General features: G+C 38.7%; 1 long non-coding RNA gene across 1 annotated transcript; it reads left to right on the top strand.

The window, feature by feature from the left end:
* Positions 1 to 942: 942 nt before the first annotated feature.
* LOC140119083 (uncharacterized) lies at positions 943 to 24,138 on the top strand. Its single transcript, XR_011853325.1, has 4 exons — positions 943 to 957; positions 14,406 to 14,578; positions 21,849 to 21,956; positions 23,859 to 24,138. It is a non-coding gene; the product is annotated as an uncharacterized lncRNA (long non-coding RNA).
* Positions 24,139 to 25,633: the final 1,495 nt, after the last annotated feature.

The raw sequence follows: 25,633 nt of genomic DNA, 5'->3' as shown, positions 1-25,633 counted from the left end.
GGTTTAAATTTTGTGCTTTACTTTAAGGGAAACCTACCATGAGGAATCTATCGCCAGAAGTAGATCTGATGGTAGATTCCTTCTGCCTGACTTTGCCCTAATCTGTAATTTAATAATCCTGGAACCTAACTTGTTAAAAACTTTATTTTAGTAATATGTAAACTAACTGTAGAGGCTACTGGGGCTTCCCCAGGCCCAAATAGCCTTTGCAGTTATTTTACACTAAATAAATACTAAAATAAAGTTAACAGGTTAGGTTCCAGGATTATTAAATTTACATATTAGGGCAAAGGCAGGTAGAAGGAATCTGCCATCAGATTCAAAACAACAGCTGAGGTGAGGAGATTTGCCTAATTACATTGCTGTTAATGTTGTGTTTTATAAACACAAATGTTAACACATTGCATTAGCACCACATTAACCGTGTGTTAACAAAACACTAATAATGATGCAATTTTAACTTTTAATTTTTGTTAGCATTGTGGTAGGATATATTACTGGTACAATTTATCTTATTTGATAAGGGAAATCAAATAAACTGTTCAGTCTGATATTCAAAATTGGATTTCCACTTTAAGTAGATATAAATCTACAAGTTCATGCAATGAATACTTTGCCGTGCAACTCCGATAGTTTTTTCCACATATCAATATCTTGTCATGTAGAATAACTTTGCCTATTATCTTGATTACCAATGTGCCAGAGTTTCTTTGCTCTCCTCCTCCTCTCCTCTCCTTTAGCCTCTCCATTCAGAATCTGTCTCCCCTGGCTGTGCTTTTTATCCTTGTGAGATCATAGCTCATTTAGATAAAGGATACAGATATGGTTTCTCAGTGGGGAGGGGCTGATGCTCCTTGCTCACTGTGGAGGGAGTAGGGGAAGGTCATGTGATGGTCTCTGTGTATAGATAGTAGTTGAGTGCAGATCTGTGGATGCAGAAGTATCATATACAGAAAAGTGAGTAAAAGGGTCTCTGTCTCTCTCTACACTTCCTGATGTGTAATAAATTCCTTGTTTGCAGCAACCCTTGCCTAGTCTCTGCTCTCCTGACATTGTATACACGGCAGGGAAGCTGTTAATCCTTTGTTCTCACGCAGCACATACTATACATATAAAGGGTTTTCTCCAGCCATTAAGATAGGCCTTAATAAACTATAATTAACTCAATAAGGAAAATGGTTGATTGGAAGTAATAAGCAAATGTTAGCCATTCTTGAGCTGTAAAATGCATATAAAGGCGGTCCACGACTTAAGAACACTCCACTTACAGACGACCCCTAGTTACAAATAGCCCTCTGGATGTTGGTAATTTACTGTACTTTAGACTTGGTCTACAATTATCAGCTGTAAGAGTTCTCAAAGGAGTCTGCAATTAATATTTGTTAATCCTGGTTCTTATGACAACCCAAAAGTTTTTATATCCAATTGTCAAAGAGACCAAACCCCATTTGGTTGGGGTTACAATTATAACAGGCTACAATAAACATAACAGTTATCAAAGGTGTCTGGAATGAAGCTATAGTGTTAATCCTGATTCTTATGACAACACATACAAATTCAACTTAAGAACAAACCTACAGACCCTATCTTGTACGTAACCCGGGGACTGCCTGTATATTACATTAGCTTCACTTGTTGATAGATGAATGCTCTTGGTTTTAACCTGTAGTTTTCATTTGATCTTTTTGTGTATGCACAAAAAATCACTGTGTGCCATGGTATATTGTTAATTGATGAGCAGCATAGCATGGATGAGCATTAACTCATGTAAAGTTACAAAGGATGATAGGACTTAAAGTCCTGAGGAGGCATGGCATGGCCATCTTTTCTAAGCATAGATTCACCACTGAGCATGAAAGGTACAAATAAGAGATAAAGAAAAGGACAGGTAATGTTTTTAAAATCAACTGAATGTATTTATGTACACATTCTCATCCAAATGGTGGAAAACATTTTTTTTACACTTAGTAGCTGGAGAAGCCATTTAATGTAATTGTTTCACTGCTGTTTTCCTCTACTTATAACATGCTCAGTATTCCATGCTGTGAAAGTCAAAATGGCTATTCATTATATATATCCTATATGTAAACAATATGCAGAGCTCAGTGCATTTACCTGTAGGAATCCAACAGGATTTACTGCTAAATTACTTAATGAGAGAACACAAGACATTGAGAACTGTGGGCAGCCTAAATTTTATTCAGCTCATGGTAAAGACAGGAAGAGGTAAGTCTCTGCCCACTTCAATCCTGCTGAGGCAGAATTCTCACAATTACTTTGAGAAAAGAAAAAGTCTAGAAAGAAAAGGGGGAGCATCACAATATTGGCATCATTCTGTTTTTAAAGTGGGAATGATACATGTCAATTTGGTAAAATAACATTATGAAATAGGAGTTGCACTTTAACATTGAGAACATATATATTCTTAGAAAGGATAGAAATAATATCTACAATAATATCTGGACTAATATCAACAAACCTGTAAACCTGAGAATCTTTTATAGAAGTTACCTTTCAGAAGAATAAGTGATTTGTGTGTCCCATTTTTTACTTTCAGGTTAGCAAAACTAACATAAGCGATAAAACAACTGATAGAAAGATTCACAAAAACAAAATCAGTCTTTTGACTTCCTTCAGCATCAGATTAGAGACATTGCTGAACAGACTTATCTGTGTTCCTCTTGAGATCTGATTTGTTTAGAATTCTGCATCTTTTCATTTCCTTACTTTCATCTTGGGAGCTTGATAAATGAGATATCTTGGTAAGTTAATAATCTCCTATGACTTACCAGGCACGTTCTAGAAAATTATGAGTACTTATTAAATTTGCTGTGATAAATCCAAGACATGACATCATCACTAGTGTCTTTGCAGATCAGAAATGTGCCTCCTCCATGGTGCATGGTGCAGGGCATTAGGAGCTTTTGAACTTCTATCTCAATACATACACTATTAAGATATTGTTGCCTTAGAGAATAACACCCCATTAACCTTTAAATGTTGACTTCTGTATGAAACCTTTTACGAAATACGTGGCATTTAGAAGTAGAGTAGCATTCTTAGTCAATGAAGACCAAATGCTCATTCATATGGATGCTACTCCTTTTGGTTGACCATCCGTGAAAACAAACTATGGAGAATTCATCAACTAAATCGGCCTGGCCTCTTTTTTTTCCTCTCAAATTCAAATGTCAGTATAATATTGGGGTCACCCCATACTAATAATTGAGAGCTGATTTTTGTGATTATGGTGGAATTGAGAAAACTTCTTAACTACATTTTTAAAATCTACCATTTGCTTTTATGCATTATGAATCAAACATACCTAGAGAATGCTGCAGCTACGCTGATGTAGAAACATATCTTGTTTAATACCTAAACGGAGTGGTTTTGCGGAAAAAAACTATTATAATATTCTGATAATGAGGCTCTGTTGATCTGGTGTCTGCTTTGGTGCTTCGCCTCTTACCCTAATCATGCGCTGCTTCAGAGAATGATGTTATCACTGTGTTGTCCCTGACAAGCAGAAGTAATCGTTGCACCATCCTCCAGCTGCTGTGTATGAATCATCCAGCTCAGATTGATTAGTCTTGTCTGAACAGACCAGGCAGCTCTTTTAGCTACAGCAGCAATTCTGCAACCAGATTTCCCAAGGTCCTGAATTTTATAATAGTTTTTTTGAGCAAAACCACTCCGTTCAGGGATTAAACAAGGTATGTTTCTGCATCAGTGTCACTACAGCATTATCAAGATATGTTGGGTTCACAATGCATAAAACAAATGGTAGATTTCATTTAATTCAACAGCATAGAACAACGGTACTCAAGCAATGAACAATCATTATAAATCTAGTCTTATAAGTACTCTGTGTCCTAGTATTATATTTCCCAAGCCATTACATCAATCTTTCATCTAATTACAGTATGAAACATTATACTAGTCAGATACGTGCTTCCTGCCACACAGTTTATAGCAGAATCTTCTTGATACTATTGATAACATAATGCTCTCATTATCTTTGTGTCGTTATAGTATAAAAAATAATCCAAGAATGGCAATTTGCTTTTTATAAGATTTTAACTAAAACGTCACTAATATTGTTTGCAAATCACATACGGGATGTACTGCCTTTCATATTAATTTGGTTACTATATTGCCTATGGGTATTATTTCATTTTAGCTTCTTAAAATGCACAATGGCATATCTGCAGAACGCTGAGCAAGGCTTACATTCAGTACAACGTAATAGAATCCAATTTCCATTACACAATTAAAGTAACCAAACCCAAATTACCTTAAGCGGATTTAAATGATTCTTTATCTTCCTATTTCTGTAATTAAGAAACATAAAATAGACAATGTAAATTAATGGGGGCATTTTTTGACCATTCAAGTACCAATCCATTTTTATTTTTTGCCTTTCAATTTTTACTCCACAACTTATTTTTATTTTTACTTGAGGACTTGTTTTCTGCATAAAAAATTCTACTTTGTAGTGTCACTATATTACATTCAATTCCATGTACTAGGAAGCAGGAAGAAAATCCCAAATGCTGTGAAATTGACTTCTTAGGCCTCTTTCACACTTGCGGTTTTCATGTGCATGTTTTGCACATGCTTTTGAAGTGCAAAACTTGCATTGCACTCTGACCCATTGTCTGACCCGATGTAAGGTGAGAATTTTTGCAAGATTAGCCTTGATTGACACCATTTTTGGAGACAAACTTTTGATCACTTTTTATAAAAAAAATGTATGTGTTGCAAAATGTAAAAAAAAAGTCTCATTTAGGACATTTGAGCGCGTTTTTCTGTTACAGGGTTCACTACCAGAAATCATTGTTTATTTTTTGATAGATTAGGACTTTTGGGACGCAGTGATACTTAACGTGTGTATGATTTGTTCATTTTTATATTGGAAAAGGGGTGATGTTTAGGTTTTTTTAATTTATTGAATGTTAAACTTTTTAAAGCTTCTTTTTACTGTATTTACAAACCCCCTAGGGCACTGGTGGCGAACCTATGGCACGGGTGCCAGAGGCGGCACTCAGAGCCCTTTTTGTGGGCACCTTGGCAATCACCCCAGCACACCAGACAGAACTCAAAGAATCTTCCTGCAGTTCCAAGCAACTTAGAAGATGCTGCTTTCAGTCATATATTAAAGTGATACTTGCTTTGCTACTTGGGAATGTAGGAAGATGGAGAAGGGGCATATTATCTTTGGAGGACCTCCTGCTGGCCCCACGATTCTGTGTACAGAGGGACACTGGAAAGAAGCTAAAATGATGCAAACTTTCCAGCTTGTCTTCAGGAGGCCAATATGATGATCGAACGTTGTTGAGGAACAGGAAGCAATAAGTTACTGCTTTCATTTTCGGTTGGCACCTCGTGATAAATAAGGGGGTTTTGGCTTGCAGTTTGGGCACTCGGCCGCTAAAAGGTTCGCCATCACTGCCCTAGGGTACTTTAATCTTAGGAGGGGGTCTGAGCATTCCTACAGTTGTATTGCAGTATAAGGCAATTTTTTGATGATCTTTTACAGCAGTGGTCCCCAACCGTTTTTTGCCCAGGTACCGGCTGTAAACATGTTTTCATGCCCCACCATAACTCCCTATGTGCCTAACTTATATTGTTATGGCTTCTATTGTCCGTAGACACAATGGGGCACATTTACTTACCTGGTCCCTGCGCGATCCCCGAGGTGTGTTGTCTGCCGGAATCCACATCTGCTGCGATTCATGAGGATCGCACGCTCGAGTTCCTGCATGTGTCGCTTCCCCGCTGAGGTCCGCCGGAGTTCACCATCTTCCTCCCGCTGCATGTAAGTGCATGTCTTGTGACACAAATTGGTTTGTTAAATCCCGCGCGTAGTCCGAATCTGTCAGATTGTCCGATGGCCCACCCCCTGATTTGTGTATCGTGATAGCCAGGACCGATGCGCCAAAATCCGATTGCGTGCGCCAAAAAGCCTTTCTAAATTCGCCGCACATCGGAAATCGCCGGGTATTCCGACGATAGTGCTGACCGCAGACCCTTAGTAAATGAGCCCCTATGTGATGACTATGATGCTCGCTGTTAATAGAGCAGTGCATTAGCATGAAAGTTAAGTAAAGGAAGAGAAGACTGCTGCATGGAAACAGGGAAGGTAAATATTTTTTTTTTTTTTACAAAGGTCGGCCAAGGACCAGAACCTGGTGTTCAGCAGCCCGGTTTTGGGCCACAGACCAGTCGTTGGGGAACACTTTTTTTTACAGTACACTGTAACAAATATCCTGAAATTACAAGCCCTGGAGTCTCACAAACCCCCGGAGTCTCACTGGCTGTCATGGAGACAGATCATCACTCCCCAATGATGTCACAGGGCACTAGCAATCACTGCAAAGATGGGGATTCCCATGTGCCACCAGAATTTAAATGCCACCGGGGCTTTCCTGGCAGCATTTAACACGTTAACACCACTGCAAGCAAAAATCGAGTGTGTTGGTGTCGGTTGTATGCTGCATAATGCAGCAAACTCCCTGTGTGTTTGAAGAGCATTCAGCCGGTGAACCCTCTTCATACACCTGTAATCTTTTAAGGACATAGATGTACCATTTGAGGTCCTTAAGAGGTTAAAATATTCTGCACAAGTGATTTTAAAGAAAACATATCATTTGGTTTCAAGCTCCTATACTAGCAGCATGTGGTTAGGATGCTGAGGTTTGGACTCCAAAGAGCAAGCCTGTCATTAGTTAGTCTTTTAGTTAGTTAGACTCTCTGACAGCAACAGAACTATGTCTTTAATAAATCATTCCCATAATTATTTTCTACAGCCACAAATATCACTGACATTTCAAATAAAGAAGTTCATGTATTCCCATAATCAGGGCTGATTCTAGGCTTTCTGCTGTCTGAGGGGAAAATTGAAAATGTTGCCCCCGATGATAATGCTACCTCACACACTAGTAGTCAGTCAGTAACACAGACATTAAAAGTATCTAGTATCTTACAGGTGATGATCAGCTCCATCAGCAAGAGGACTTCTTTACGATTTCTCCCGGTCATGGTTTATCTCTGCTGAATTCACAGTCAAATGTCTTCAGCTCTAAACAGCACAACTCCACACGGTACCCCTAAAAATACCACAGTCACTTACAGTATAATGGATTGTGCTCCTAACTATATATTATCCTCACAACACGACTAAACACACTATTCCCCACATAAAACATAAATTATACAGCACCCATAATTTATTGTATATACTAGGCCTCCTGAACTACAGCACACAGCTAATTTATATACACATCTTATTTATTTATATACAGTTCCCCTAATTTATTTATAACATCCCCTACAGTACTCCTTATAAGGCCGCTCATTTTAATTAAAATCCAGCCGCTATATACAGATCTTCCATAGACAGTTTAAACAGCCACGGCACACAAAGTATACGGAGCCTCCCCCTGCAAAGTATTATGCACAGTCCCCCCATAGTATTAAGCATAGCCTCCCCCCATGGTATTGTGCAGTCTCCTCCCCCACTGTAGTATTATTCACAGCCTCCCCTCCCACAGTATTCAGCACAGCCTCGCCCCATAGTATTATGCACAGCCCCCCCCCCCCATTTTACTATGCACAGCCTCCTTCTCATAGTATTATACACAGCCTCCCTAAAAATAATAAAACTGGAACTTAACTCCAAAATCCAGCACTCCCCCACGGCTCCTCATCCTCTTCTCCCGGCGCCTGCAGCGGTGTCTGTTTGCTGCATTTGGCAAGTCTGTACAACCGGCGGAAAAATGCTGCCCTACCCATAATATGTAGTAACTTGTACTTCATATAAGACAAATAAAGAACTTTAAACCCACTAAAAATGTCATATACAGTATGTGGACATAAAATGCTGTTTTGGGCACTGGGCAGGTTGTCCAGGTATATAACATTTTATATACAGGTGGTCCTCTACTTAAGAACACCTGACTTACATACAACCCCTAGTTACAAAGGGACCTCTGGATTTTGGTAATTTACTGTACTTTAGTCCTAGGATACAATAAACAGCTGTAACAGTTACCAGAGATGTCTGCATTAAGCTTTATCGATAATCCTGGTTCTTATGACAATCCAACATTTTTAAAATCCAATTGTCACAGAGACCAAAATAATTTTGACTGGGGTTACAATTATAAAGTATACGGCTCCGACTTACATACAAACTCAACTTAAGAACAAACCTACAGAACCTATCTTGTATGTAACCCAGGGACTGCCTGTTTATAGCTAAGGGTTTTAAAAGCAATAAAGAGCTTGTTATCACTCCCCACTCTCATTCACTCTTGGCTCCATTTGTCACTGTTGAGTCTGTATACAGAAACTAATATTACAGCAAGTGCGAGGCTATGGTTGGGACAGCACTACTCAAATCTGGGGAGGGGGGGTCATGGCCAGGAGCTCCAGTAGCTCCATTAATGATCCAGTCCTGGGTTTTGGTAAAAAATCACTGCCATGCGTGTCTATAAGACGCATATGTAAGTAATCTTGCAGCCGGTGCAGGCAGTGGGGTATAAATATCTCTGCCATGCGGCCTATTTAAGGAGAAGCAGTATAGTGATGGATTTGAGCTCCTGCATCATCCACTTACAGCCATGCAGAGAAGTGCTGATGATGTGTGCACTTAGGTCATTATTTTTTTATGCCTAATTCCTAGTGCTAAAAATTAATTAGGGAGGGTATTACTATACATGAATTACAGGAAAAGGGGGCCCTGTCTAATGTATTCCCGAGGGGAGACACACCTTGTCTAATGGATTACTGAAGGGGGGCACCCTTTCCAATGTATATAACATGGATTACTGATTGGAGGGCTGTATATTACATGTAGTATTGAGGGGTGTTCTGTATAATGTATATTGAGGGGCACAGTAATTTTTCACTGTATAGGAATCCTCATGGGGGTTGTGTTTTATATGAATGAGTTTTATATGGAGAGTGGGTAGGACTGGACAAATACACCTGGCACAATGGGACACATTTACTTACCCGTGCCACCCAATATCATGAATGTGTCGCTTTCCCGCTCAGGTCTAACAGAGTTCACCATCTTTTTAGTGGTGCATCTAAGTGCTAGGGCTTGTGACACAATTTGAAAGTTAAATCCCACGCTCAGTCTGAATCAGTCGTACTGTCCAACGGCACGCCCCCCTAAATTGTGCCTCATGGAAGCCAGCGCAGCTGCGCCACAAAAGGGTTTCTTGCAACACAATCGCAGCGCACCCACTACTTAAATACCTGTGCTAACCGTTTTAACATTGAAGAACGGGCACGGTCCGAAAAAAGTGCGTCACAAAGCGGCGCAAAGCCCTTAGCAAATGTGCACCAGTGTCATTCCCATAGAAGTCTATGGGAAAGTGCCAACTATACTTCGGGATCAGTTGCTAATTAACACAGTCATGTGCCCTTCATTGTCGTATTTTCCATTCCAAAAACATACTGATGAAACAAAGATGGATAAGTTGTATGTGGTCCAAAAGCATCAAACATTCATATGCAGGAAGCCTAAATCTGTGAATGAAATTTGGCACATGAAATGGAAATCACATAAAAAACACTTAAGAGTGAAGAGAAATATCCATCCAAAATGGCAAAACAGCATTTAATAATGTGAAATGATCAGATGATGTCAATTCTTCCTACATTAACATGGAATAATGAAATACTGCTAAATTGCCTATAGATGGCGGCAGAGTCACAAAAATCATTTTGGATGTTACATTAAGAATTTCCCTCTGTCCCTTAGCCTGTGCCATACAATAGTTGGTTAGGAGATGTATTACAGCGACAGTGTAATGGAAAGAACGTAAGCAAATATGAGACGAATGGACGAAAATGAAACTGGTTCTGGCTGCACTGAGAAATATCAGTATTGGACAACCTGCAGTGCCGGTGAGCTGTATTTTCATGTAAAGAAAAGAACTTCATGGTGACTTTCAGCCATTACTTATTGCTGCAGAATTCGCCTTCAGATGTCTTTAGCTTTGTGCAGCACATCTCCACACTGCGCCCCTTAAGATACTACAGTCACTCACAGTGTTGTATTGTTTAGGACTGCACACTGAGACCTTCTTGCAAGCCTGAGAACACCATCCGAACTGTGAGACGCAGAGGTGGCAGAAACATGTTGTGGGGTTGCAGGTGGAACTGGTGCACTTACATCAGCCAGAAAGTTAAAGGGATTGGCCACTTCACTTCATGATTTTTGTAATATGAAAGTGAGGGTGGCAGAATATTAGGTAATTACCAATATAGATATGTTAAAAGTTCTGCTCTGCTTTCTTGATAGGTGAAGTGAAGCCTCCTGTATTTTACCTCATCAGCCAGACATTCCTGTCCATAAAATGGCCACAGATGGAGGGTCATGTGATCTCTATCTTTCTATTAACAAACACCCTCCCAGGACCTTATGATAGTATTCATGAATATAAGATCAAGGTCCTGGCAGTGCGATTGTTCAAATGGTTACTGGCAAAGTTGGTGGCAATTATAGGAAATCCTATACACCCACTTCATAAGGAAGTAGAAAGGATACAGATTTCATTTAGTGGTAGGTACCTGCTTCTAAAAAATAGCAATTTAAGATATCATTTTTACTGCCAGCTATTACTTTATAAATCTAAGATATCTTGAGTAGATGAGTTGCTGTGACAAGTTAGCAGTATTTTAGTGAGCCGTATCTTAACCCCTTAACGCTCCTTGTCGTACATGTACAGCATGCGGGGGGTGTATGAAGAGGGCTCATGGGTTTATTGCAGCAAACCTCCACCGCTAACTGCGGTCAGTGCTTGCACTGATTGCGGCTATAAACCCGTCCGATGCCGCCAGCAAATCTTAGACCAGATTGACGATCCCCCAAACTTCATCGGGAGGCGGGGCAGCATTCAGTTGCCATGACAGCCTCGGGTCTTCGTCAGACCTGAGAAAACCTGAGGCTGTCTGGTTTCTGAAGATTCATTACAATGAGCCAGTGGCAAAAATGCCGTATACTGCAATACAGTAGTATGCAATACAGTATGTTTTATAAAAGTTGCTATTTTTTTTTAAAAAAAGTAAACCAAAGTGCCGAACTAAAGAATAAAGCAGGGGTGTTATTTGGAGTGCATGGTGAAAGTACTAAAAATTGAGCCCACAAGAACGTGACACAAACATGCTTTTTTTCCAATTGTTTCACATTTGGAATATTTTTCCACCTTCCCAGTACAAGGCATGGCATTATAAATAATGTGAGGGAGAAGTAAAATTTGTTACGCACAAAATAAGCTCTCACACAGCTCTGTACACGGAAAAATGAAAAAGTTATGGATTTTTGAAGGTGGAGAGCGAGAAATGAGAGAAAAAACCCTACATCCTTAAGGGGTAAATTAGTATAGTTTATGCAATGTATTTTAGTTTATATTTATAGTGGATGTCTGTGATATTGTAACAATGTATTGTATGTTATGTCTCTTTTTAATTTAAATGACCTGTAACAAAATAATTTCTCCATTGGGGATTATAAAAATTTTAATCTAATCTTATTATTAATGTAAACATTGCGCTCTTGCCAACCACTTTATACAGTTCCCCCTTGAAGGTGGCCACTGATCAAACTCCAGAACCTACTTACTGAAACGTATCAAGTTGAGCTTGAACTAGGAGAAGGGATAGAGGTAACAAGAAAAAGAAAGAAAAAACTTCTAATATTCTGAAACATGTACTTGCTGCATAATCCATAATGTGCTTTATAAACGTCATACATCATATTGTGTACAGAATAGGATGCAGTGTGGCAGACTTTGTTAGACTATGGATGAAAATAGGAAGTATAAATTAGCAGCGTAGCCTAGGAGATGCCTAAGAGTCTGCTCGCAATGCAGGATGAAGTATGCACCTCCAGGCTTCCATTTTTAGATTCCATATTCACAAATTCAATTGCTCCAAAGAATGAAGAAAACGCTGGTGATTGTTTTATGTCAATACACTTTAGAGGCTGGAGATGAAAGTTCAACGATAATATAAAGAAGATGTTTTAGACACAACTTTAGCTCATAATTACAGGATACAAGTCTTGTAACTAAGCAGATGAGAATGGTTTAATTTAAGTTTTAAATATCCTAGTAACCATCACCGGTATCTGCAAGACCTATGCTTTTTTTTAACCTCACTTCAGTATGCAGTTTAGTCACACGTAAGACCACAGGCAATTAGCAAAGTTAACCAAATGCACTGTTCTAATGAGCAGAAATTGCTGTAAATGAGGATTTTGGTAGCAAATATTTCCAGGAAGCGATCGTATTTTAATAAGTTACTGACCTTTTTGTCTGGAGCATCAATTATCCAAGTCTGAGACCAAATAAAAAGGTTACATAATTAATGGTATAAAAACAAATTACACAGCTAACACTATAAAGTTTATCTCAGGACTTTAGTTATATTAGTTATGTTAATCATCTACAATTCCTTTTATAATTCATCTATACATAATACAGTAAATTACATTTCTGAAACTTTAGAGTTACCTATCAAAGGTTACACACTACAGGCAGTCCCCTGGTTACGTACAAGATAGGGTCTGGAGGTTTGTTCTTAAGTTGAATTTGTATGTAAGTCGAAACTGTATATTTTATAATTGTAGAACCAGACAAAAAGAATTTTGGCCCCAGTGATAATTGGGGTTTAAACATTTTTTGCTGTAATGGGACCAAGGATTATCAATAAAGCTTCATTACAGACACATTACAGCTGATTATTGCAGCATGGGACTATAGTAAAGCATCCAGAAAGCTTCACCAGAGGTCAGAGGGGTCTGTCTGTAACTATGGGTTGTCTGTAAGTCGGGTGTCCTTAAGTAGGGGACCACCTGTATTTGGGATCAAACTCCATTGCAAAACTGTAAACTACAATAAACATCAGTCTATTATTGGACCTGGAATAATAGTAAAATAAAAAGTTAATTTCCAATCACTTCCTGTCCTTAGCGTTCTCACATTTCAGTTATTTCCATGTGCTAAAATGTCCAATCTATCAAAGTATAAAAATAATCATTGCATACAGTGAACACTGTTAAAGAAAAATAACTATTCAAATGTCCAAATTGACAATTATTTTGTAATTTTGCCACACATCAAATCATTTTTTTCTTGTCTAATGTATAAAGGGGATGTGTCCACAAACAGCACAGAGAAAGCAGTAAAAAAGAGCTCATAAGAAAACTGTACAACTGATTTTTTTTATTTTCCAAATCTACCACTTTTCCAGGACAGAACGGAACTAAAAAACAGAAATGAGAAACCCCCCAAAAAACTTGTCCTGAAAGGTTTATATAGGTAATAAAGATAAGAGGCAAAGTTGTTTAACATCCCAAGAGCTACTGACTAGTGGAGAACAAAAAACCTTTACAGTTATTCTTTAAGAAAAGGTGGTTGTACTTTATATTTTTTACTATCTACTTTTAAAGGGCTGTTATACCATCAAGAAAAATGTTTTAACCTGCAGATTGGTGAAGTTTAGTGAAGATTATTCAAAATTTCATTGTAAAGTTGCACCTATATAATTTTACTGCATGAAGATTGATATTGACCTGTATTCTGAACTCCATAGGTGTAAGATCACGTAAGTGTTCATGAAAGGAGCCTTTATGCTAGTAAATTAAGTTAGTATTCTGCTGGAAGTCGGCTATATAAATTGGACTGTAGTCCTCTGAAGTTAATAACATTGGTCTGTTTCAGTAAATTTTATGTCTGTATGAACCATTTCTTTCAGATACAGGGTTACATACAAGATAGGGTCTGTAGGTTTGTTCTTAAGTTGTATTGTATTTGTATTTTATCGTTGTAATCCCAGCCAGAACTTTTTTGGTTTCTGTGACAATTGGATTTTAAAAATGTTGGGTTGTCATAAGAATCAATATTAACACTAATGTTTCATTACAGACAGCTGTGATAACTGTTACAGCTGTTTATTGTAGCCTAGGACTAAAGTACAATAAATTACCAATATCCAGAGGTCCGTTTATAACTAGGGGTCGTATGTAAGTCGAGTGTTCTTAAGTAGGGGACCGCCTGTAATCACAAACCATTATTTTACCTAAAAATATCAGTAGAAACAAAAATTAAGCTGCAAAGCAACTTGTTAAAAAAAGAAATTGTTAGTAGTGATATGATCCACCCTTGAAGCAGAAAATAAAGATTTAAGGATTCTCACTGGCAACTGTTATTTCTTTTTTAATGTCAAGAATTCTATAAAAACTAGTAGCTCCTTACTCAGCACTAATAGTAAAATGTTAATACTGGAAAATACACACATGCTGCACATATTAATATGTATTATGTTGTATGAGACTACAATACATCCAGCAATGAAGCTGTAAATTAACAGGTTTCTGCTTCTTTCAGCAATGAAGTGTCTTAGTCACAAGGGTTGTCACATTGTTTGAATGAATGGTGAGCGTATAAAAGAGCCAGGTAGGAATTCCCTGTTCACTAACTCCCAAGAGGATTATCTGTGGATTCCTAAAGGAGGTTTCACAAACCCTAAAAGTGACAAGCCCTTGGTATTTCAACTAACTGTAAGTACTACAATCTACCAATACATTGAACTTTGGAACTGCACAGGTTAACATTAATTGATAACTTCAGTGATAATTTGTAAGGCGCAAAATTAGAATAATGTGTATACATAAAATGCATATCATATTACTATGAAAGGTTAGTTACTATTTCCAATGCCATAATATTTATTTATATATCTTTTATGTGTATCACTATTGAAGTACACTAAATCATTGGTACATAGATAATAGAGAAATATGATAACATGGTAAGTTGTAGAGAGACTTATATAACTAGATAGATAGATAATAGACACATATAAAAAGCTAAATAGATATGAATAGAGAGTTAAACATATAAATATAATAGATAGAAGACAGATTTTATTTATTAAAAAAGGGTAAAGACTACTTTCTGCTTCTCTCACAGAAGCCTTTGTCAACCTTGACACCATTTTTTAAACTTTGACAGATAATTGCCAGAGCGATGATAAATAGATAGATAGATAGATAGATAGATAGATAGGAGATAGATAGATAGATAGATAGATAGATAGATGATGTGTATGTTAGATAGTTGATAGATACAAACAGTTCCTTGTGCAGTATACTTTCATTATGTTGCATGACATGAAATAATCATATGGAATAACTGGAGTATATGATTCATTACAGATTTGGTTTCTATGTTTTTCTCCAAATAAAATGTGGTGTATTGAAAATGTACATCTTGATGAGCTATAGAAAGCAAACTGAACACAATATTCACATTGGCAGATGAATGTATGTACATTCTGCAATACTTGACAGTTTATGATATGAGTTTACAATCTAAAATAGATTATATGTGACGGCAATTTAAAGAGATTTCACATTTATCTCCTATTCACATTTGACTCCATGATGTAGGCACTGACACTTTACTTTCAATTTTTAAAAACTTGCCTCAAAAATCACATCAACTTTATAATTAGGCAATACCAAATATATATATATCGTTTTTTTTTTTGTTTTACTACTGTAAGTTTCTAATAACCATTATATATTTATGTGACCTTAGCTGTATTGGACTATTTTTTGCCAGCTGAGCTGTGGTCTGTTTCTTATGGAATAGATTTACTGATCTGGATATTATCCCACACCATGTCATTAGACCTAAAAGTCTGACAAGGTAGCTTGGAGGCAAAGTGTTCATTTTCCCATACTGGAAAACATATTTGCATAGTTACTTCCCAGAATCCCCAGCAGAGCATGCATGACCTTTGAGCCTCTATATACCTTTAACGGTGGACTTTAATGACTAATTCACCTTAAGGAGTTTTGTTTCTCTCCTGACTTGCAGTTTTTATTTGACCATTTATTATTCTGTTTCTGGGGGAAAGAAGTGGGGTGAAATGTTCAGTGAAATGGTCATAGCATCTCAGAGGTTACTTCTATGCATTTTATACACAAGAGACAAGTGTGAAATGTGTAATTCATCTGAGCCATACAATCACTTTCCAACATAAGCTGTAAATGGATGGCAAGATTGTTAGGATTTGACAGGTAGACATTGCATAAAAAAAACAAAAAAACAATATGAAACTTGTCAATTCATGATCCATATACTAACAAGCATCACATTTTATTCATGTTTTAAGAGTTTAATTTGTACAGCTCTGGGCTGCTACATGTTTTTTCAGTGCCTCCTAGCATACCATGTGATGGCATCCGAGTGCTGTTAGGTCTATTTTCACATAAATAGTTAGGCCTTTTTTCCGGACATGCGCACAGAGCAGTGGAGTCTAAGCCTTGGTGAATGTGCATAAAGACAGTGAAGCTGAGGTGTAGACTCCGCTGGTAAGTGCACATTTGAAAAGTGAAACCAGCGGCATGACTAGAAGGGAGGGGAAGACGAGAGAGATCAGAGGAAGAATTCATGACTCAGATGCTCTCTGGACCGCCCCCTCCCCTTGACTCGAGTTCTTAGTTGGCAATAAGCGAGGTTTGAGCTATAGGAACCTGACATCAGTTTCATGCTGTGAACAGTGGTAATAAATATATACACCCTCCCCTTTGCCTACTCGGACTGGTGATGATCTGTGACTGGCCTCATCAATGACATTAGTGGGGATGGTAAAATCCATGTTGACGAGGATGTCTTACCACTAATCAATACCATTGTCTCCTATCCACCAAATTTTGCAGGAGGCACCTTCAGTTTCCAATAACCTTGAAAGTAGCCTAATATCCCAATGTCCATCTACTTACACTTTCAAACTTATGTCCTATCAAGTGGCTTCAGGGGAACCTTATGCAGGACAAGACATCACCAACCTCTTATTCAGGACAAGCCATCAACCAACCTTATTCAAGACAGGATCACCATGATCTCTATCTCTTGGAGACAATGAACTTTTAAAGATGTATACAAATGACCTTATGAGTCACATGGGTGGAAAAGAGTCATACTGCTCTGATCCTTGCTTGATAATGCCCCATAGGACAAGTACATTGTCAAAAGCTAATTTCAACAGCTGACACTCTGAAGTGTGATGATTCACCTGTACTATGGGACATCGATTAGGCTAAGTGAGGGCATCCTACTGTGACTCTTATCCATCCTTACGGTGGCACCATACACCTGTGACTCCTTACTGGTAATTTGTATACAGTGTTCCAAGATCTTTATTTGCACAATGCAAAATCTTCTGAAATAGATGTACATCATTGTAATCCTGTCACTGTCCTTATTTTATGCACAAAGTACAGCATCCATGTGTAGTTCAGGTCCAAACATTGCAGTATTTTGACCCCCAAATGTTCTTTAACCAAGGTCTAACCTTGATCGGATAGATATAACACAGTCCATAAACACACAAGTGAACATATTGACCATAAAAATCCTTGAGCCTCACTAATGTTAAAAGACTGAACAAATTCTGTACAAATGGCAGGTAATACAGTTACACCACTTGTTATCATTAGCCCAATTATCTTATAGGATAATAATGATATTGTCATTATGTTGTGTATAAATCGTCACAGTCATGTACGTGGCATCCTAATAGACTATACAGCTTTATATTCCATATGAGATGCTTTTCTACAGTTGTTTATTGGCATAGCACATCAATTAATGATCTATTTATTAACAGGCTGTAAATTAAATACAGGACCACATAGAGAATGTGGGGCTGGCAGCTCTGTGTTTCTATACATCTACATGGAATGCGACTAATTAGAAGTACTGGTAATTGACGGCTTGTAGAATAGCATGTAATTAGGTGTAATTAAATGTAAACTGTTTACAGATTGAGCTGAATATATTTCTTGGCAGGATCCACACGTGATTAAAAGCTGGAATCACATGACATATAATTTACAGTTTTATTACATTTTATCCTTTTCCATATGACCAATCATAAATCCATGCAAGCTAATAGAGATGTACAATAGGCCAAGCCTCAACCATTCAACAGTTATAATACAGACAGATGAAACATTGTTATCAAGATCACCAGTGGTATCTAATTTAGAGGATCCGAGAAATTACAGGCAGCTATACCCCCTAGTTACTAATCCCCAATACCAATCAGACTCGTGACTTTTATTGAATGTATGTAGCCAGCTTTACTCATCAATGTGGTATTCTAAAAGAGAGTCTTTCAGCAACTTTGACCATGGAAACTTTTGACAGTCCCAGTTAGTTCACACCTGCTTTCATCAGGTTCTGCTATAACCTGATTGATTGATAAGTATATAAATCAGAATTGTTGTTTGCCCTGGGGTGAATTCACATTTACATTGAGATGCTACACCCCCCTCTGCTCTGTCTAAAAACTTTAGCAGACTCTCCCCTTGACAGAGGGGAAAGAAAAGTAAAATGATGAAGCACCCAAAGTGCATTGAAGAAGCTATAACCGTGACATGTAATCTTTTCACAGTCCTTTTGGTACTAACATCACACATGCAGAGGTATGATTACACAATTATCCAGGGCTGCTGCCTAACAGTTTGCAGCTTTGTTTGGTCAAAAATGCTGACAGATTCCCTTTAAGACAAAAAAATTGTATTCCATGTCAATCATTAATACACAAAGGAGAAAAAAAACTCGAATCTGATCTCTTGTTGATGACCAACTGCTGGTTTGAAAACATTCTGTTCAATTTCCATCAATAAAAAAAAGTTAAAAATGTAACTAATAAGTCCATATGAAAGTGATAATGGACAATGAACATAGAAAGGCATCCTCTCAGAGTGCTTTATGTAGACCTGACTCCTGTGCCAGGAAGACTGTAGTGTTTCTAAACCGTATAATAGAAATGCAACTCATAATCACTTTCGTTTGAAGCAACTATGCAAAAAATAAGTTCACATCTGGTTTCTGCCCTCCATTGCAAGAGTACATCAGGATACTTCCCAACGTATCCTCTCAACAGAGTGCAGCAGTGTATCCCATTGTATTCTTATCCCCGGATCAGCTCCTCCCTCCTGAAAGCGAGAGGAGAAGTGGCAGGCAGTGATTTACTGCTGTCAACGTTCAGGGTGTGACTGTCCTTATACTCTACTTTAGTGGAGATGGTTGCCATAGAGTGGCTTCTGTCCCTGGAGAGCTAATGTACCTTGTGTGTAGTTAGGAGCAGCAGGACTGTGAAATGTAAACTTTTAATATATGGTTGCAGCTCTTTAGCCTGAACAGCTTTTTACTGCATCCACAGCCCTTAACCCCTGCTACTTGTGACTGCTGTGCCTACTGCTGGATTCTACAGCTCAGATCAGAGGGCACGAGCTGTGGACAAAGAAGAAAGCTATTCATTCTGAAAGACTATCTAAAGCTCCTGCAGGAGCTGCTGGACCAGGTTTACTTTCACAGTCCTGCTTGTACTAAATACATACAGTACATAACAGTACTGTATGACAAACTGCTGGCTACCTACAATTTCATGGTTAAAGACATTCAACATGATCACATGCTCCAAAAAGATTCCCCGCTTATTTTGGCTTTTAGAATTGTTTTTCAAAAATGCAATTGTTTTTTAATTTTAGAATTACAATTTTTAGTGATATCATTTTGAAGTACATATGTAAGGAAATAATTACAATAAGCTTAATGCAAATAAGCAGCAGTGATTCTGTTTTTTAGGGTTAGGTTTTAGTGGTTTGTTTTTAAGGGGGTCACCATGTGTATTAAATGAAACGGTGACTTGAAAAGTTTTTTGGCAACAATGCTGAATTTGCTTATTTTTTTAACGGTAATATTGTTGTTATTATTAACGTACAATGACGCGGGGAATATTTTGGCTGGTCAGATCAATCTTAATTGCCAGTTGTGCAGCCAATCCGGCAAATTGATGCCCCCACCTACTAGCCATGGCTACTATTGGTCAGGGGGGAGACCCGCTGTGACATCATCAGGGAGCAACATTCTATTGCTGTGACAGCAGGGATTCTATGTGAGACTCCCATACCTGTCATTCAGCACAATCTAGAACAGTGTGCCACATTATTGGTGGCACACTATTATCAGTAATCACTAACCTTCCTTAGAACTAATATAAAACAAAACAAATGTAATCATAAACAAGTTAGGTATCTGTGCATCCCAAAATGCCAAATATATAAAAATGGTTATTCCCGCCAGTGAGATCAGTAGCTGAAAACAGCGCTCAAGTTTTCAAATCACCACTTCTTTTGCCATTTTGCAACAAATATAAATTTTAATAAGAAGTGATCAAAAGGTTTTACAGTCTTCAAAATAGTGGCAATGAAAATATCATCATTCCCACAAACAATTGCACCTTATGCAAATTTTTTAATCTACTAAAATATAATAAAAACCTACATAAATTTGTCATCTCAAGCCAAAGATTAAAGTAGAGGTGTAAATAAAAGTCGTAAAAATGGTTCAAATCGTTTTTTTTTCCCACTTCATCTCATTTGGATTTTTTTTCCAGCTTCCCAGTACACAACATAAAATATTAAAATATTAAATACCAATTCTAGGATGTACAATATCTTACAGGTATGGCTTTTTGAAAGTGGGGAGTGAAAAATAGAAACGTAAAAATGAAGGGCTGTGTCCTTGATGGGTTAATACCATATGAACAGCTCTCATAGATACATAAAAACACAGAAATACTGTATATACTCGAGTATAAGTCGACCTGAGTATAAGCCAAGACCCCTAAGTTTACCACCAAAAACTGGGAAAACCTATTGACTCGAGTATCAGCCGAGGGTGGGAAATGCATTGATCACAGACCCCCCCCAGTATATAGCCAGCCAGCCTCCTATAGTAAACAGCCTGCCCCCAGTAGTATACAGCCAGCCCAGCTTGCCCCCAGTAGTATACAGCCTGCCCCCAGTAGTATACAGCCACCCCAGCCTGCCCCCTGTAGTATACAACCAGCCCAGCCTGTCCCCTGTAGTATACAGCCAGCCCAGCTTGCCCCTAGCATACAGCCTGCCCCCAGTAGTATACAGCCACCCCAGCCTGCTCCCTGTAGTATACAGCCACCTCAGCCTGCCCCCAGTAGTATACAGCCACCTCAGCCTGTCCCCAGTAGTATACAGCCACCTCAGCCTGCCCCCAGTAGTATACAGCCACCTCAGCCTGCCCCCAGTAGTATACAGACTGCCCCCAGTAGTATACAGCCTGCCCATCATTAAAAAAAATAAATAAACTTATATACTCACCCGCTGGTGGCCCCAATGTGCAGTGCTGCTCCCCCGATGTCCGCGCGGCTCCTCTTCTGTAAGATCGTGCTGGGCACCGCCATTGCTCTCTCCCGGTCGGCACATAGTATGACGCGCCGCTGCTGACGTCATACTAGGCGCCGCCCGGGGGAAAAATATGGCGGCGCCCAGCACGATGTTACAGAAGACGGGCGCGGAAGCCAGAAGATGACGCGCACGGACATCGGGGAGCAGCTCACCCTACCATGCTCGGTACTTACAGCTTACCCCTACCATTCTAAATGGTAGGTTTCCTTTAAGTATTTTTTACTCGTGTATAAGCCGAGGGGACGTTTTTCAGCACATTTTTTGTGCTGAAAAACTTGGCTTATACCATATATTCTTATATGGTAAGTAAGAATCAATTACAGCAGCATAATTTTTTCTTTACAAAACATTTATAAAAAATAGTTTGCTGTGTTTTTTCTGTGCTTTAAGAAAACTTTGCTTATCAAAGGGAAAACCGTCAACTTTCCTCAAAGTTCCTCAACTTTTCAAAGTAGAACGGGTCATTGATGCAAAATGAGAAAGATGTGTCCAACAAATGTAATATTATAGTTTTTGTTTTTAGATTTTTACAGATTCCAGAGATGTTCTTATCACAGAAATCCCTGCAGCTGGTGACATTCTTGGGAATCTTATCCTTTACTTACCTACTTGCCTTTGAGATCACAGAAAAGTAATGTCCTTCTTGTACTTTACCTAGAATGTTTCATGCTTTTGTTAAAATTTGGACAATGCATATATTTTTACATTAATATTTGTCATTTGAAATCCATAATCTTCAACTATTAAACCATTAAGAAATGGTTTCTTTACTTATTGAAAGCCGATAAAAAAAACATACTATTTTTCTTGTAATGTGTTTTATTTTCTGTTAACAGCATTAAAGTGGTTGTCTCAAGATTAATAGTTATCTCATATCCACACAGAATAGGGAATAACACACTGATCAGATGCTGAGACCCCCAGCATGAGAAAGTACTCCTGCAATGTGCCCAATAATGTATTGTATCCAGTAGATTGTATATAATACTGTATCCAGTATGGGTCTGGATAATCCACCTGCAATTGGATTGCGACTGGGGACTCCATGAGCCCTTTCAATAAAGTTTGAGAAGGAAGCAATGTCGGGGCCTAAAGTTTTTTTTCAGCCATTCTTGCAGAATAAACACTATGGGGGATATTTATCATATGCTGGCGCTTGTTCGCCAGCGTATGATCGCCCCGCCGCTGCAAATTCGCAACCCGATACATCAAGAGGCTTCTGCAGGGCCTGGCGTAGAAAAAAATGCAGCCGACGACTTTTCACGTATGAAAAGTCTTCGGCAGCAGCGAGTGCGCAGACGCGGGGACAGTAACGCCCCGCGCCGGCCCACTCCTGTCCGGCCACGCCCCGCGCTCGGCGGCCGCGCCCCCCCCCCGCCCGGCCGGTCGCGCCCCCCCTTCAAGCCCCACTGGCGTGAAGGTGGCGGATTGGGGAAAATAATCGCAAAAGCTAGCAATAAGCTAGCATTTGCGATTATTTCAGGGCCTCTGCGCCACTGGCGGTGCGCAGAGGTCCTGATAAATATGCCCCTGTATCTTCACCCTCTGATTTCTCCAGGAAACCCACGCACCAAATATTTAACCCTGTACCACCATTCTGTTAAGCATGTGACAGGATCACAATATTTTTCTTTATTTTGGAAGCTAACATTACAGAGAAAATAACTGACCATTGCATGAAAATGACCTAAGGTAGGGGTGTCAAACTCATTTTCACCTGGGGCCACATTAGCCTTATGGTTGACTTAAAAGGGCCAAATGTCATTTTGGTACTATAGAAATGTAGATACTTCTAACAGTACGGCGAGCTGTTTAGAAATTAAATTACTACAGCAATAACATCACAATGAGCCCTTTGAGAGCAACCAGAAAGCTGAACATATTGTTAAAAAATATGAGAATCCATCAAAATTCTAGCACAGCAATTCTGCTATATTAAAATTAAGGTTTTAGACTTGCCTATTTTGTTTTCTGACCATCTCTCACAGGGGTAGTTAGAGTAGCCATCACTCACAGGGGTAGCCGTCTCTCCCAGGGGTAGCCCAGGTAGCCATCTCTCACAGGGGCAGCCGTGTAGCCATCTCTCACAGGGGTAGCCCAGGTAACCATCTCAAACAGGGGTAGCCCGGATAGCCGTCTCTCACAGGGGTAGCCCAGGTAGCCATCTCTCACAGGGGCAGCCGTGTAGCCATCTCTCACAGGGGTAGCCTGGGTAGCCATTTCTCACAAGGGTAGCCCAGGTAGTTATCTCTCACAGGGGTAGCCCAGGTAGCCCTCTCTCACAGGGGTAGCCACTCATTAGTGGTTGGATAAAGCCAATTATTATCAAACCACTGTATTTTTTTAAAATCATAATGACAAGCAAAAACATCCAAATGACCATGAAAAATAAAATTTGCCCATGAAAGCCAGAATTCTGCAAGGGTATGTAAACGTATGTGAACATATGTGTAATTTATAGTGAATATATGTATATGAATCTATAATGAAAATATTTTCATTATTATGCTAGTTATCATATCTTGTCTTCTAGAGAGAGATCAGTTTCTGAGACCCAGTTCATGCACGATAAAGGAAAATTCATTCAAGATATGGCTCGCCAGCAATGGCTAAAAGAGATGCTAGAAATGGTTCACAACCCAGGCCAAAGAGAAGTACCACAACTGAGGAGCTTACATAGAGAAGTTCATGGAATAAGCACTGAGCGGCAGCAGAGGCTGAGTGTGATGGAAAACAATGGGAACCTACAATAAAAATCAGAAATTTGTGTATACAGTAAAAAAAAATACTGAATAAAAATTGCTAGATTTTCATTGGTGCATTTTCTCTAATATGCAGTTATCGTCTACCTTTCTAACATGTAAGTTTGATGTTCTGATCAATCAATTTATTAGATGGTTGCTTGGCTATACAGGAAGCAGTTTTCAGCACAGCATCTTGCTTAAGTTGTCATGATTTTTGTCATTTCATTTTCATTTGCTTGTGAGAGAATTTAAATAAAGAGATCTGATTTTATTGAATAAAATTGCTCACACAGGGGAGGTAACCAAATATAAGTACAATGCAAGAAAAAGTTAACAGCTTACATATGGATAGAGGTTATGTGGCTGATTTGTAGCTGCAATTCCTCTGTTTAGGGTGCTATTACATGAATTTTAGTAGTTGCCATCAAGAGTTACCCTTTATTACCAGGCTGCATCTAGACATGCACTTGGTCTAGGTTTGATGTCAGTTTCAAGGCAATGAAAGAAATTCACTTCTACAGAAAACCATCTTATGGGCAGCATATTGAGGTAAATTAAACAAAACAATAACCCACCCCCCTTGAAACAGGATTAGAAAAACATTCTATTTGATTTATGGGTCCCCATTACCTTAGACCAGTGTTCCCCAAACTTTTTGTATCTGGGGACTGGTTGCACCTAAAAAATTTGTCCAGGGACCTTGGCCGGGTAAACCTCTTACCATGGTCATTGAAAAAAAAACTGTGTGCCCCGCAAATTCTCCATATCTAGCCCCAACCTATATAATGCCCCCTTTCCTGCAGCCCCCCCTCTATAGAGACCCTTGTTCTGTAGCCCTATTTAATGTCAAAATAAGATGGCTACAGAAAAGCGGACATCATAATACCTATGCCTATATGTTCCCTTGTCTTGGGTTTTTCACTGAAATGTCCACAGCAGATCCCCTCAATGAAATGTCCCCAGCAGTGCTCCCCCAATGTTATGTCCCCAGCAGTGCTCCAACAACCCAAACATAAAGCAAAGTCTACAATGGAATGGTTCACAAATAAATATATCCAGGTGTTAGAATGGCCAAGTCACAGTCCAGACGTGAATTCAATCGAGAATCTGTGAAAAGCTGAAAACTCAACTCAATTCAACCTCACTGAGCTCCAGCTGTTTTCCAAGGAAGAATGGGCAAGAATTCCAGTCTCTCAATGTGCAGAACTGATACCTGATACCCCAAGCAACTTGCATCTGTAATCGCAGGTAAAGGTGGCGCTACAAAGTATTAACTTAAGGTGCCTAAATAATATTGCACGCCAACTTTGTAGTTTATTATTTTTTACAAAACTTTAAAATATCCAATAAACTTCATTCCATTTCACAATTGTGTCCCACTTGTTCATTCTTCATTAAAAAAATTACAATTTTATATCTTTATGTTTAAAGCCGGATACTATATATGTATATATAATATATATGTCATATATATATAATATATGACATTTTCGAAATCCAGAAAGAGGATGTGAAGAGGTACACTCTTAAAGGGGTATTCCCACAAAGACAGGTTTCTTAAATA

Source organism: Engystomops pustulosus, chromosome 2, assembly GCF_040894005.1.
Source record: "Engystomops pustulosus chromosome 2, aEngPut4.maternal, whole genome shotgun sequence".
NCBI classification, from domain to species: Eukaryota; Metazoa; Chordata; class Amphibia; order Anura; family Leptodactylidae; genus Engystomops; species Engystomops pustulosus.
Note: the sequence above shows the minus strand (reverse complement) of the source record. Positions and strands in the feature narration are given on the sequence as shown.